We start from the raw sequence: 16,608 nt of genomic DNA, 5'->3' as shown, positions 1-16,608 counted from the left end.
TCCATTTGAGAAAGACAGAGTTGGGAGGCAGCGTGCTGCAATGGAAAGAGCTCTGAACTTGGAGTCGTAAAACCCAAGTTTGAATCCCAGCTACTGCCGTTATAACCTTGCGCAAGTCACTTTACCTTCCTGGATCTCCATTTCCTCACCTATAGAATTAAGAGGTTGGACTACATGACGTTTAGTGTCTCTTCCAAATCTAATTCTGCATAGAGAACATTAATCTGATCAAAAGCATGACTAACGGATTAGGGTAGGAGGAGTAGAGGATAAAGAGAGTATAATAGCCTCCAGAAGCTAGTCATGAAGGTCTGAACTATAACAATGGGAGTAGCAATTGACAGGAAGATACAGGTGTTAATAGGAGAACTACGAACACGGAGAAAGATGGACAAGGTCAAACTTATTAATGGATCTAATATGTGAAATGAGGGAAAGAGAGGGGTCAAAGGGTTTCTTGGAGCGCCAATCTTAGAGTCATCCTTAGTTTTTCTTTCTCCCTCACCTCTCACATCCAAGCAGTTAGCAAATCTGGTTCATTCAGTCATTCAACAAGTATTCATTAAGTACTTATTACATTACATCTCCCATCACGATGCTTTCGAACTGGTTGTCCCTCATGCCTGGAGGGCACACCCATCTCACCATTGCCTCTCAGAATCCTTTTTTTCCTTCAAAAGTCTGCTAGAGTGGCACCTTCTACATAAAGTCTTTCCTGATCACCTTAACTACCAAACTAGTGTCACCCTTCCCCCCCAAAAAAACTACCTGGTATTTACTTTGTATATATAATGGGGCATTGGACATCAGAGATTACTGTCAGAACAGTGCGGCATCCCCTTGAGTCAAGTTGATCTGGAATTCCAGGCCAGCTCATTGAAGCATGGGGGTAGTCAGGGTAGAAAGAAAGCCTTCATGCATGTGTTTTAGAGAGTTACTCTCCCCCTCCCCCACCCAACTTCCAAACACACAGATATCCTCTGAATGTTTACTATTATGACTCAGAGATTCATTTTGTACGGTAACAAAAAAAGTCTTTTCATTGGATGCTGAGCTGGAAGACCATGAATATATTTGTAATGAAGGCCATCCCCCATATGTGGCATGGGGATGTTGTGTGGCTTGAAGGAAGGCAAAGTAGTACCAAGCCGAGGACAGGATTATGATGGAGACTGCCAGCTCCTCTCATATCAGCTTTTTCCAGAGTCTTTGCCTTCAGAAATCTTAAGTTGAGTTGGACTCACCCATCTTCCCTCTTGAAACTGAAAGCTAGGGGAGGGAGAGCCAAAATGGCAGAGAAAAAACAGGGACCCATCTGAGCTCTCTCAGATTCTCCTCCAAACAACTTTAAATAATGCCTCAAAGCAAATTCTGGCATGACAGAACAGTCAAAAGGAGGGGGTGAAACAATTTTCAGTCCAACACAACTTAAAAGGTCAGCAGGAAAGATCTATCACATCAGGATGAAAGTGGAGCACAGGTTGTGCCAGCCTAGGCTGAGCCTCAGCAAACCAGCAATAGGCCTTGGGTACAACTGAATCAGCAGTATCAGTGGTTGCTTCTGGAACTCTCAGCCCACAAATGGTAAGGGGTTCGGACTCCTGGAGATTACAGGGGTCCCTGTGTTAGCACTGGCCACAGGATTCTTTGCATTGTCTATACTCAGATCTGGGTGGCAGTCCTGGGTCACTTCCTGGGTCCCAGTCCCAGGACAAGGAGGAACATTAGCATGCCAGAGCCTGCAGCCCCAGGGAAGTGAGGTGCCTGGTCACAGTTCCAGGGCATCAAAGAGTGCTTGTGGTCACTCAGAGACCAGAGTACAGACCAGGAGAGTAGTAAACACACCTCTCCTTAGATTATACCCCCTTGGAAGAACTGAAAGCTTACAGACCCATAGAACTAACTCTGAAAACAGCAGCACAAAATACTCGAAGCTTGGGATAGTGCTCCCCATACTCCAGGAGCACAGATCAACTTTAATATAAATTTAAAAGTCAAGAAATAGGTGGGGAAAATGATCAAATAACAAAAATTTCCCTTTGGGTGAGATCTGGGAGCTGTTACCTTGCTCTCAATGGGAGAGCTCCTTCACTCTGTATTGTCTGGTATGGTATAGTTATATATAGATAGATAGATAGATAGATAGATAGATAGATAGATAGATAGATAGATAGATAAATAGATAGATGATAGATAGATGTGTATATGTGTGTATATATGTATGTACATATGTCTGTATGTGTATAGGAATAAAAAAGATCCTGACCATAGAAAGTTACTATGGTTACTACTATGAAGATCAAAACACAAGCTCAGAAGAAGATAACAAATTTGCTACATCCAAAACCTCAAAGAAAAATGTAAATTGGTCTCAGGCCATGGAAGAGCTCAAAAAGGATTTTCAAAATCAAATAAGAGAAGCAGAAGGAAATTTGGGGAAATAAATTACAGTGATGCAAGAAAATCATGAAAAAGAGTCAACAGCTTGGTAAAGAAGGCACAAAAAATTGATGAAAATATTGCAAAAACATTGAAGAAAATAACACCCCAAAAAACAGAATAGACCAAATGTTAAAACAGGCACAAAAATTCACTGAAGAGAAAAACTCCTTAAGCAGAATTGGCCAAATGGAAAAAGGTGTACAAAAGCTCACTGAAAACAAAATTCCTTAAAAATCAGAATTGAGCAAGTGGAGGGTAATGGCTACATGAGACATCAAGCAACAATAAAAAAATGTCAAAAGAATAAAAAAAGTAGAAAATGTGAAATATCTCATTGGAAGAACAACTGGCCTGGAAAATAAATCCAGGAAAGATAATTTAAGAATTATTGGACTACCTGAAAGCCTGATCAAAGAAAAATCCTAAATATCATCTTTCTAGAAATTATACAGGAAAACTGTTCTGATATTTTAAATCCAAAGAATAAAATAAAAATGGAAAGATCCATTGATTACCTCCTGGAAGAGATCCCAAAATGAAAACTCCCAGGAACATTATAGCCAAATTCCATGACTCCCAGGTTAAGAAAATATTGCAAACAGCCAGAAAGAAACATTTCGAATATCATGGAACCACAGTAAAGATAACACAAGACTAAGTAGTTTCTACATTAAAGGACCAGACCGCTTGGAGTATGATCTTTTGGAGGTCAGAGGAGCTAGGATTATAAGCAAGAACCACCTACCCAGCAAAACTGAGTATAATCCCTCAGGGGGGAAATGGATATTCAATGAAATAGAGGACTTTCAAGTATTTCTGATGAAAAGAGCAGAGCTGACCTGAAAATTTGACTTTCAAATACAAGGCTCATGAGAAGCATAAAAAAGTAAACAAGAAAGAAAGGATCATAAAGGACTCAATAAGGTTAAACTGTTATATTCCTACATGGGAAAATGATACTTGTAACTCCTAAGAACTTTCTCATCATTAAGGCAGTTAGAAGGAATATACATAGATAGAGGTCAGAAGTGTGAGTTGAATATGCTATCTAAACATCTATATGATATCTAAAAAAATAAAAGTAAGGGGTGAGAAAGAGGAACACACTGGAAGAAGGGGAAAGGATAATGCAATGTCATGCAAGAGCTTTTACAGGGGAGGGTAAGATAGGGGTGGTAAGAGGGAATACTTAAACCTTACTCTCATTAGGATTGGCTCAAAAAAAGGAATAACATACACACTCAGTTGGGTATAGAAATCTATCCTACCCTATAGGAAAGTAGGAGGTAAGGGGGGGGGGTGGTAAAACAAGTAGGGGGAGCTGATAAAAGGGAGGGCAGATTAGAGGAGGCAGTAGTCAGAAGTAAAACATTTCTGAAGATGGACAGGATAAAAGGAGAGAAAGTAGAATAAATAGGGTGAAATAGGATGGAGGGGAAAATAGTAATGAAAATTTTTCAGCAAGTTTCTCTGATAAAGGCCTCATTTCTCAAATATATAGAGAGCTGAGTCAAATTTATAAAAATAAGAGCCATTCCCTAATTGATAAATGTCCAAAGGATATGAAGACGCAGTTTTCAGATGAAGTAATCAAAGCCGTTGTCAGCTGGAACAAACCTCTTGGCCTGTGGAGGCCAGAGCCAAATAGACAGAGCAGTCAAGAACAACCATACAGAGACTAAGTCATAGTCTATAGTGAGGGAAATGGATTGCAAGCAAGGAGGGAAACTAAAAACATATGCCAGTCCACTCCCCCAGAGGGAGACCTACTTTAGTGTGGGCAAATCTCAATACTTGTGCAGTGAGTTGTAACCCTGATAGTGACAATGAGGGTAACAGCAAGAATGAGCCAAGTGTGATTCGTAACAGGGCTTCATAACCATGGTTCCTGCAGAGACTTGTCCAAGGTCAGAGTGCTGAAAGCCTGGTGCTGCTGTGAAACAATTCTGGGATTTTGCCGTGGCTGAGATCATCCAGAGAGTGAACACAATGGATTGTTGTTATGCCAAGCTCAGAGCACAGCCTGCTTGCTGGGCCTTACTTAGCTCTGGAAAACAGGGTATCTCCTAATAGTATCCTGATACTATCTATAGTTATATGAAAAAGTGCTCTAAATCACTATTGATCAGAGAAATGCAAATTAAAACAACTTTGAGGTATCACCCCACAACTATCAGATTGGCTAACATGACAGAAAAGAAAAATTATATATGTTGGAGGGGCTGTGGGAAAATTGGAACAATAATGTTCTACTGGTGGAGTTGTGAACTGATCCGACCATACTGGAGAACAATTTGGAACTATGCCCAAAAGGCTATAAAACCCTTTGACCCAGTGTATATAAGGTGAATTTTACTGTGTGTGAGGTAGATTTTGGTTATTCTTTCTTAGAGTTTTGTTTCCCAGGATCCATGGCCTAACAATCTCTAGTTCCCAGGCTCATGACTTGTAAACATCTCTACCATGCTTGCACAGCATTATATAATGATAAATAATATGAACATTTGTGCTTACAATTGTAAATATCTACTATGACTGCACAGTGAGATATAATGATGAGATAACGTAAACTTGTGAAGCTATTGCCGGCAATATGCCTTCATTGTCTGTTGCCCTAGAAATCAAGTGAGCACTGGTCAGTGAGAGGGGAATGTGACCATGTAATGCTGTATGTGCCTTGATTGGCCCCCATCAAGGCTTGGGGGGGAGGGGGTTTGGAATTGATGTGTTTGCCTCAACCAGCCCCCACTGAGGCTTGACGGGATTTAGGGGAGTGCACAAGCTGAAATACTGTGCCTGTCTCAACTGACCCCATGAAGACTTAAGGGTAGCTGTCTCCCCTTCTCACCAGCCCCTGTGAGAAAGTCAATTAGGGAATGCTGTAGGAGTTGGTGCTCCCATTATCAGCAACTCTATTGAGAAGATTAGACTAGAGTAAAGTAAGCTAGCTTATTTAACACCTTACTGTGTCTCCATTCCTGTCTTCCTATCTGTCTGGATCAAGAGTGAACCTGTGCTAATGCTAAAACACCACTAGCAGCTCTCCTGTATTTACCTGTCTAATAATTGGTGTAGTTGGTGTGTTAGAGGGTGGAGTCCAAAAAACTCCAGTGTCTCCTAAGAAATACCCAGCAATACTACTGCTAGGTCTGTATCTCAAAGAGATAAAAAGCAAAAAGGAAAAGGACCTATACATACAAAAAATATTTATAGGAACTCTTTTCTGGTGGCAAAGAATTGGAAATTGAGGAAACGCCATCAACTGGGGAATGGCTAACCAAGTTATGGCATAGGATTGTGATGGAATATTATTGTGCTATAAGAAATGATCAGCAGGATGCTCTCAGAAAAACCTCACAGACTTACATGAATAATACAAGGTGAACTGAGCAGGAGAACTTCGTACACAATAATAACAATATTGTATGAGGATCAATTATGAATGACTTAGCTGTTTTCAACAATACAATGATCCAAGACAATTCTGAAGGACTTGTGATAAAAAACGCCATCTATCTCCAAAGAAAGAACTGATAGAGTCTGAGTGCAGAGTGAAGCAATTTTTTTTTACTTTCTTCGTTTTTCTTGGGTTTTTTTGGTCTATGTATTTTTTTTACATGACTAATATGGAAATATATTTTACATGATTGTGCTTCTATAACTTACATCAAATTGCTTACCTTCTCCATGAGGGGGGAGAGCAGGGAGGGAAAGAATTTGGAACTGAAAATTTTTAAAAAACAAATGTTAAAAATAGGTTTTACATGTAATTAGGAAAAATAAAATACTAAATAGAAATGCAAAAATAATAAAGGGAAAAAGAAAGAAAAGAGAAAATAAAAGGAAGGGAGGAAAGAAAGAAAGAAAGAGAAAGAAAGAAAGAAAGAAAGAAAGAAAGAAAGAAAGAAAGAAAGGAAGGAAGGAAGGAAGGAAGGAAGGAAGAAGGGAAGGAAGAAATAAAGGAGGGAAGGAAGAAAGAAAGAAAGGAAGGAAGGAAGGAAAGAAAGAAACAAAGGAGGGAAGGAGGGAAGAAATAAAGAAAGAAAGAAAAAGAAAGAAAGGAGGGAAGGAAGGAAGAAAGGAGGGAAGGAAGGAAGAAATAAAGAAAGAAACAAAGGAGGGAAGGAGGGAAGAAAGAAAGAAAGAAAGAAAAAGAAAGAAAGGAAGGAAGGAAGGAAGGAAGGAGGGAAGGAGGGAAGGAAGAAAGGAAGAAAGGAAGAAAGGAAGAAAGAAAGAAAGAAAGAAAGAAAGGAAGGAAGGAAGGAAGGAAGGAAGGAAGGAAGGAAGGAAGGAAGAAGAGGAAGGAAGGAAGGAAGGAAGGAAGGAAGGAAGGAAGGAAGGAAGGAAGGAAGGAAGGAAGGAAGGAAGGAAGGAAGAGAGAAAGAAAGAAAGAGAAAGAAAGAAAGAGAAAGAAAGAAAGAGAGAAAGAAAGAAAGGAAGAGAGATAGAAAGAAAGAAAGAAAGAAAGAAAGAAAGAAAGAAAGAAAGAAAGAAAGAAAGAAAGAAGGAAAGAAAGAAAGAAAGAAAGAAAGAAAGAAAGAAAGAAAGAAAGAAAGAAAGAAAGAAAGAAAGAGTAAGCCAGAAGTGCCCAAAGTCCTAAGAGACTGAAGTGATTTGAAGAACCTAGGGCTTTCAGCTCACCAAGTAAGCCCCACCCCTCACACAGGTGTAGGAAGTAGAGGTGTACCAATGAGGAAAGAATTCCAATACCAAGGGGCTTTGAGACTTGGGTTACATACTTCTTCCAGACTTCAAGTAAATGGATATCTAAAGTGAGAGTACCCAGGTGACCAATTAGACTGAGAGATGCATCAAAGCTATCTGAGAGATCCCACCGAAGCAGAATTGGTAGCCAAGTCTGTAGCAGCAGATGACAAAGTTGCCACAGTCTAAAAACTTCCCAATGTTCTTACAAGACCATTTCAGTAAATCTCTTTGCTTTGATCTAATTGTGTCTATTGGTTGACTATTAAAAAAAAGAGAACCTAAGGTGGCTTATGAGCTCTAGTTTCAGGAGTACAGACCCACACAATACTTTGAACCTGAGGGAGCTGTCCCCTTGGAGTCCTGTGAGAAATAATCATCTTACCAAAAAATTCCACATGGCCATCAGGGAACTAAAGAAAGATTTTATTTATCACTCTCTTACCAGAGACCACAAGAATTTGGCGATCCATAAGGAGATGCGCCCTTTCAGACAATTACAAAGCTTTTTACGTCTTATCCTGATTAGCAGTTCCTTCCTCTGTATCCCATTGGCCAGACGTTTCAGGGTTCACAGCCTATCCAAGAACCCCTGACCCACACCCCCAAGTGGGTGTCCACCCTTTGTTTACATTTCTTATTTCCACATTCCAATTCCCTCCCCTTTCAATCTCATTCTCTCTATATTTTATTTAGTAAAGGAATAACAAGCCATAAATATTTTTAATCTTATTCTGGGATGTCTGCATCAGATAGTTGAAGATTCAACTCAGGAAAGAAAAGTCCAATTATCTAAATGGACCCTGTTGTTAATGGAGCTTCACCTGGCCTGGCAGTTTTAACACAGGAAAAAGGCATTCTTAGAGAACAAAGAAGGGGCCTCTGATCTTAGATATGCTGATTAACCGGCGGCTAACATCCCCCCACTGCTTTCTAGTACAATCAATTTATCTTTTATGTTAGCCATAAGCCTGACTCCTTAGCTTTCACAAATTATGCTTCATATGATTTCTGTGGAAACAAAATTCGATCATCCCTCATAGTCCCAACCTGCAGGCACAGTTGGCAGTGATGGGCCCACTGTAGTGAGTCTGGACGTTGTATAGATTGTCCTCTTGCTCTGCTTTTTCACTTTGTGTCCATTTGTACAGATGCTCCCATATCCCTTTGAATTCCTCCTATCTGCTATTTCTTGGAGCACAGTGATATTCCACAACATTCATACACCATCTTTTTTCCAACTATTCCTGAATTAACGGAAACTCACTTTGCTTCTGATTCTCTGCTACCACAAAGAGGGTTGTGATGAATGTTTTGGTATAATATATACTATATAATATAGACATACAGGAAAGGAGTAGGGAAAGTTATCCTAGGAGCCGGAAACCTAAGGACATAGAACTGTCAGGAAGTGTGTGTGTGTGTGTGTGTATGTGTTGGGACTGAAGGGGCTAGAGTCAGAAGATTGACCCTAGGAGAGCTGGAAGCGAACTTGGTAAGTACTAGAATACAAAGTTAGCTAAGTTCTGTGGAAGCCTTTCAGGACTTCCTCCCTATTGTACAATCACACATTTTCCCCAGAATCAGAATCAGGTGAATCCATTCTAAAGTCCTGAATTGAAACAATCCATCAATCAATGAGAATTTATGAAGTCTCCTCTATGTGCCGGAGATGTGCTAGACACGGAGTATACAGACAAAAACAAAACAATTAGATTCCATTTCTTGCAAAGCAATTGTCCAGTGTTTCGAGGAGCATTTAGACCAGGCAGAGACATTACTAGTGGGAGAAGATTGTGAATGGGGTGAAAGAAATGATTCATTGAGGACCCCTACTCAAACTCTAATCAGTATTAGTTCATTATGATTTTATAAGGGGTAATGATTGTTAGTAATTATTTTAATATGTTCATCTAGTAATGCATATCTAGTCAATCACCTAATAATAGGTATAAGAACAAACAATGTATTAATCCACACTTTGTTTAAGTCACATAGGAATATAGATTCTAATAGAAGGGCCCTCAAACTTTAATGTAATGTTCATTACTTGTTTACCGGCTATGGAGCTTACTTGCACAACCACAAGAATGCTGACGAAGATATCTTCATCCTGTTTCTCAAATTTCAAGACCAAACCAAGCAGGGGTGGTGGCATGGTATGGAAAGTCCTCCCACCCCCCAATACGTTCTTGGAGCATATGTATATCTTGTACCCTCTCCTCCTACCTAACCTAAGGAGGACCCTATCCATCTTAGGACCACTGAGTCAGTGGAGATATTCCTTGTTTCACCCAACTTGTGACCCTGCTTACAGATCATTCCTGCTTATTTTAGCCTATGCATCATATGTCAACCAATGGATTTCTGTATTTTGCCAGGCCTTTTTTGTATATTTGGGTATCAAACTCTATAAACGTAAGGTCCCAGAAGAAGGGGATATCTCGGATTGTGAGGAAGATCTGAGTTCCACTTCATTAAAGGAGACCACGGACCTTTTAATAAAGTGCCATTGGCTCAGACCTCTGCCTCAGTCTCTTTTATTGTAGGTTGGACAATTTTAATCCCCACAGGGAATAACTAGGTAATTATAATGATGATGATAATGACAATAATTAGCATTTATGTAGTAGAGCTTTAGGGTTTATAAAACACTTTACTTTTCATTTGAGCCTCCCAACAACCTGTGAGATAACTGCTACTATCCCCATTTTACAAATGAGGAAACTGAGGCTGTCAGAGGTTAAATGATCTATGTAGGTTCACACAGCTTAGGCAGGATTTGAACTCAAGTCTTCCTAATGAAGTCTAACACTGTATCCACTGGACCACCTAGCTGCTCCCAGTCCCGCTCCTTGAACACACCCTGTATTTCTCTGCCTCTTGATGTTTTGTATTCACTAGGTTGCCCATGCCTAGAATGTCCTTCCCCTCCCTCTTTGCCCCATGGATTCTTGCCCATCCATTCCTAAAATACCACTTCTTTCAGGAAGTTTTCCTTGATCATCACCCTGCTCCCCAGCTCTCATGTTGGGAATGATTGCTTTTCCTTCAGCCCAAATCACAGAATTTGGGGTTTGGAAGGGACATTGGTAGCCATCAAGCCCAACCTACACAGGAAAAGAATCCCAACTGTATCGAACCTGACAAGCGCCTTCATCCAGCCCCTTCTTGACAACTATCTGTGAGGCCTCTCCCCATCCTGAGGAAGCTCTTTCCACATTTGGATGGTTCTAATCATTAGTAAGTCCTTTCTGATATCACTCTTGAATTTCCCTCTTTATAACTTAGACATTGCTCCTAGTTTTCTCCTCTAATTCCAATGGATTAATCAATCAACAAACATTTATTAAGTTCCTACTACTATAAATAAATAAAATAGTTTTACTATTACAGGCACCAGAAGTGAGCTATATGAAGCGCTCAGAGCCTGGTTGGATATCAAAGATGCCAAGGCCATCCACTCCACCCCAAGCCATCACCCCTGGTCCTGACCTTTGTCCTGCCTCTGGACTTTGAACTCTCTGGAAGAGAGAGTGAGGCTGATGACTTGGTGAAATTCTGCCTCACTTAAATCCAATTTACACACAAGTCAAAAGACATCATCCTTCCCATTTTACTATTCAACAATTTTACTATTTTATTATTTTACTATGTTACTATTTTGCCTACGTCAAAGTCCTGTGGTGACATGCTAGTGACAAAGCATCAGGTATGGATATACTGGGAGCTGCAGTCACAGCCCTGCACACAGGCAGTCCAGGCTATAGGGTCATCTTCTCACTGGACTGAAGCAGAAGTAGGATTCAGCAGCCCCCCTGGGTGTCTGAGCAGCCTTCTTTTTTTTTCCAACATTTCCATATTAGTCATGTTGTGAAAGAAGAATCAGAACAAAAGGGAAAAGCCACAAGAAAGAAAAAACAAAAACCACAAAAAAAGTGAAAATAGTATGCTTCAATCTGCATTCAGGCTCCATAGTTCTTTCTCTGGATGTAGTTAGCTTTTTCCATCATGAGTCTTTTGGAATTGTCTTGGATTTGTACTGCCGAGAAGAGTTATAATGTTGCTTTTGCTGTGTACAATGTTCTGGTTCTATTCACTTCACTCAGCATCAGTTCATGTAAGTCCTTCTGGGTTTCTCTGAGATCACCCTGCTCATCATTTCTTATAGCACAATAGGATTCATATATCACAACTTGTTCAGTCATTCCCCAATTGATGAGTATCCCCTCAATTTCCAATTCTTTGTCACCACAAAAAGAGCTGAATAGCCTTCTTAAGGACCTAACTGCTCACCTCCTGGTATGAAGAAGGGGCTAGAAAAGGTGCCCTAAAAATTGTCTGTTTACCCAACCCTGGCCTGCTTACTGCAGGAGGCAGGGATCCCACCCTGTGGTTGAAACACAAAGAAAGTGTACAAAAATTTTTCCAAAGATGATTCCACATGGATCATGCCCACACTTATGAACAATATGAAATCTAATACACCTGCAAGTGTTAAGGGCTGTTAAGGGGTCCCCTGAACTTGTCTTTTTGAGTTGCCATATTTTCCAGAAACACTGGACCCAGGGCATGCAGAAGGCCCTGAATGTGTCAAGAACAAAGCTCCCCCTGAACTGACATAATTCGTTGTTGCACCCCAAGCTGGACTCCCTGGTTATCCTGGGGAAGCAAGACAGGCTCCAGCCAGTCTGTGTCAGGCTGGGATAATGTTTGTGCAGCTGGGGTTCTTTGCAGACAAGCAAACCCTCCCATCTTCATAGTCTGGCAGTTCCCAAGGGAAAAGAATGCAGCTTTTACCATCACGTTGCTCATTCTCCTGGGGAGTGGTCTTGCCTTTCTCCCTGCCTTTGCTGCAGGCTTCCCCCTCCCATGTCTCACCCCTTCCTGGTATCCCCTCCTCCCTTTGTCCCGCTATTATAAAATGTAAACTTCTGTAAGGACTGGGAACTCCTTGGGTTCCACATGCAGCTTCATCTGTCTTGTAATAAACCTGGTTTTCACACGAGTCTCCCGACCCTGTGATTGCCTGTTGACAGAATATTTGTTTGCTTGTTGTATCTCCCATTAGCTTGTTAGCTCCTTGAGGACAGGGACTATCTTTTGCCTCTTTTTGTGTCCCCAACACTAAGCACATAGTAAGCACGTTGTCTGGCACATAGTGGGTGCTTAATAAATGTTTACTGAATTGAATAGAGAGATTGGCAGGTGAAAGACGAGTGCAGAAGACAGAGTGCTGGATGGGATTAAAGTGACAAGAGAAAGGATTGGCCTTAGTGAGGTCGCTCATCTGTCCATCAGTCTGTCTGAAGTAAAGCCAGCACATACAGTGGCCCCGTCCGCAGACTTCGGGGCCCTCCTTCAGCTCCCCTCAGCAGGAGGCCCCTGGGGGTGGGGGTGGGGGTGGACGCTCAGGATTGGAGTCTGGCCTCCCTAGGAGAAGGGGACAAAGGGGCAGTGGAGGCTGGACAGGGCCTGGCTAACGGTGAGACTGGGAAGAGACTGAGGCTATGGCTCGGCCGATTGTTAAATGTTCAGTGCCAGCATTTCCACGTCGGAAATGAGCGACCCTACGTGTCTGGGCTTGTTTGATTGATTTCTAGATTTGAGAAAGTGATGAAGGAAAGTAACATGGGGGAATTCAGACTACGTTTCCCAGGATGCATCTATATGGCTACGCCGGACTCACGACCCCACGTTCTGCTGAGGCGTTTGTGGCAGAACTTCCCATAGCGGACGGTGGGGAAGGGGGGGGGGGGGGGCGGAGCGGGGCCGGAGCTCGTGGTCCCGGAAGTGAGTGCAGGCAGGAAAAGGGGAGGGGACAGGAAGGCAGAGATGCCTGCCCTCCGCCCTCCGCTCCGGGGCGGTGTGCGCGCACGCGCTTGCTGCGGCGTGAGTGCGTACGTGCTCGCGTGCGTGCGCGGCCTTGGCTGTCAGGTATCGGACTCGCCCGAGTTGGGCGTATCTGGAGGCAGCCGAGGTCGTGTTGGGTTGGGGCGGGTCCAGGAGGAGCGGGTGGCATCGGGGTGTGTCCCGGGTCTGTGGAGAAGCTGGGCCTGAGGCGCGAGGAAAGAGGTGAGCCCCGGGAGATGGGGGGCGGGGGGGCAAGAGAGGACACGTGACCCTGCGGGAAGTGGCACGTGACCCTTGTGGGAAGTGGCACGTGACCCTTGTGGGCGGGAGCGGCCAAGCGGCGCTCACACCTGCTGGCCTGGGGTCCCCAGCTTGGGGTCCTTCAGGGAAGGTGGAGGGGGCTCCCGGGATGAATGTTTATTGGTGTCTTTTTCCCAGACCCTTCACCGATGTCCCAAAATATAAACAAAAGTGAAGCGGCGGCTGATAGTGACGATCTTACGTGTGTGTAGCGCGTACTATGTGCCAGGCACCTAGCTAGGCGCTTTCCGGTTATTATTGATGGTTAGGGAGACAATTCGGTCTAGCGGTAGTCGGCGTGGACCACCACGCAGATGATTCTGTCAGAGTGAAAGCGAGCGGATTGCCGGTGGAAACCTGCGAAGTGTCACTGCGGTGGTTAGAGGCACCTGCCCGTGGAGGGAGCTTTGTTCGGTGCTCGTGGACGGAATGACTAGTACAGAGGGAATCGATTCTCCGGGAGGTGCCGACTCCTCCTCCGAAGGCTTTGGAAAGGTTAATGTTTCTGTAATAGCGCACTTTCGGGTTCTGGAGACGAGGCGTTGTGCTGTCTAAGAGCCATCTGATCGCACAACTGCCCCTGAAGGCTTTTTTTTCCTGACCGTTTTTGGACCCAATTGTGGTCCTCTAGATATGTCCCTATTTAGTTTCACGGCCCTGACTTTGGCCTTTTGTTCTTGATTACTAAAAATTGTTTCAGCTTGGCCCTTCTCCATTTTGAGTTATCCACAGATTTGTTCATAATGTGGGGAAGCTCCTCCATAAAAGTCATTGATTAAAATACTGGACCTAACGGGCAAGTACATCCCTGTGGCAGTCCCCAGAAGAGGATGGCATTGACCCATATATATGGCATCCCAAAAGTCTTAGGGCAGTGTTAAGCTGTTAAGCCTTCATTAAAACTTAAAACTGCACTAAAATTTTTGGGACAGGTATAAGCATGCCACACTTGTAGTATGCTTATGCAACCAGTTTACATAACTCTATAACTAAAAATTTACATAATTACTTTGTTCTACCTGCATGTCTCCAAATAGTCTAAAAATGTATCTCATGACTTTGTCATGAGAAACTTTACAAATAATAATAGCTAGCATTCGTAGAGTGCTTGAAGCTTTACAAAGGGCTGTATGTATATCATCTCATTGAGTCCTTAGAACCTTCCTATGAGGTAGGTGCTTATTCCTATCTCCATTTTACAAATGAGGAAACTGAGGCCTGAGAGGTTAACTTGCCCAGGGTTACCCATCTAGTAAGTGACTAAGGGAGGATTCAAACTCAAGTCTTCCTGGCTCTCAAGACCAGTGTTCTTTCTATCTATTTCGTGGCCACTTATCTGTTTCAAGCCTTGCTGTAATACAGGTAGCCTGTGTTTATAGATTCCTCTTATGTATCAAAGAGTGAACCTGTCCAAAGGTTACTCTGTCATGACATCACAGACTCTCCAAGCCGAAAGAAATGTCAGAGGTCATTGGATCATAGAGTTAGAATTGGAAGAGGCCTCTGAAACCTCTTGTACCTCTCATCGCAGCCCTTCCACGCATCTCTGACAAGTCATCCTCCACCTGAAAATGTCCAGTACAGGGGAATGTGCTCCCTCAAAAAGCAGTCTTGTTTTGCCCTCTGTGGCCAAGCAGAACAAAATGAATATTTGTTAACCCTTCCAGAACTGAATACCTCATACCACCATCATGTGCAGCCTAAATCTTCTCTTCTGCAGACTTAGCCTACCCAGTTCTGTCAACTGATGTTCATATCCCAAGGCCCTTTTCCATCCTGGTTGCTCTCCTCAGGAAATTCCAGCCTATCAGCATCCTTCCTTAAAAAAAAAAAAATACAGCGCCCAGAACTGAACACAATATTCCAGATATAATCTGACTAGGCCTGAGTACAGCACAACTAATTCTCCCCTCCTTTTTCTTGGACATTACACCTCTCCCAGTGAAGTATGAAATCTTATTCTTCCCTTTGTGGTGATAGGGCCATATTTAAATGGTGGCATTTATAGTCCACTAAGACCCCAGAGTTTCATTTGAGACAAACCATTTACTCTCTCACCATGCCTTGCCATCTTTTCTTTTGAAGTTGATTTCTTTGAACCCAAGTGTAAGACTATGTTTATTCCTATTAAATTTTATAATCTAACACTTGGCCCAAGTCCTTGATTACCAGTGCTAAGCACAAGAAGTCTGAGCCGCTCCACTGGAGACCTTCCAAGGTAACATTGAGCCATTATGATGTCCCTTTTTTCCCCACTACATCTAAAACCTCCCTTTTAAAAAATCCCTCTTGAACCTCAGTAAGTTACGCTTGTTGTGAGTTTTTGTACTCCCAACACTATTCCTTTATCTTAGTATCCATCATTTGGTACCTCCTGTTATTTCTTCTGTCACCTGAACCTAAGTTGGTTGAATTCCCTGTACATCCACATGGGTCTTCTTAGCCAGCTTTCCCTTTTCTTCTGCATCACAATAATTTCCCTTTGTGTTTTCAGCATTTCATTCTTTCTCTTCCCTCATTCTTCCTAGCTTGACTCCTCTGTAGAGGTTTCCATCACTTCCACTTGAGCTGCACTTTTTTTATATTTGTGAGAATCATGTCCAGAAATGAATCTTATTGGTACTTTCACTTTTGAAAGATGAAATCATCATTAAAGCAAGTTAAATCATGAGCCATCCTACTTTTAGCAGGGAGAGCCCCAACAGGTATGTGGATGATTGAAATTCGCCCTCACTGCTCTCTCTCAGGCCTCTTTGCCAGGTTTGTGACTTCCATATGCCTCTCCACATTGGTCTGTTTCAGATAGGTGTACATTTTCTCCCTTATCTAGGTCATTCTTTTTTTTTTTTAACTTTGCCCTTCCCCCACACGGTGTAATTGGTTTTCCCTTAGACTTTCTTACCACCAGCTCTGCTCTTAGATCTTCAGACTGGTCTGATCTGTGACTCACCCACTGGGTTTCCACTGTCTGCCTGGACTGAATTCTCTAGGGGAAAGCCTCCAGCCGTTTGTTTCTCACAGTTCTCAGGCATAGAAGCTATTCCCCAGGGGAATCTTCCACACTCTACATGAAGGACCGCTTGTGTTGTCTCCCAAGTCCTGGCCTCAGAGTGGGCCCCCTGTGCCCCCCTCCTACATGTGAAAGAGGCAGTTAGTCATTCTCTCTCTCTCTCTCTCTCTCTCCTCTCTCCCCCCCTCCCCCCTCCCCCTCTCGCTCTCTCTCTCTCTCTCTCTCCATTGCTCCCCCCCCCCTCCCCCTCTCCCTCTCTCTCTCTCTCTCTCTCTCTCCCTCTCCCTCTCTCCCCCCCC

The sequence above is a fragment of the Trichosurus vulpecula genome, chromosome 2 (assembly GCF_011100635.1).
Source record: "Trichosurus vulpecula isolate mTriVul1 chromosome 2, mTriVul1.pri, whole genome shotgun sequence".
In the NCBI taxonomy this organism is placed as follows: Eukaryota; Metazoa; Chordata; class Mammalia; order Diprotodontia; family Phalangeridae; genus Trichosurus; species Trichosurus vulpecula.
Note: the sequence above shows the minus strand (reverse complement) of the source record.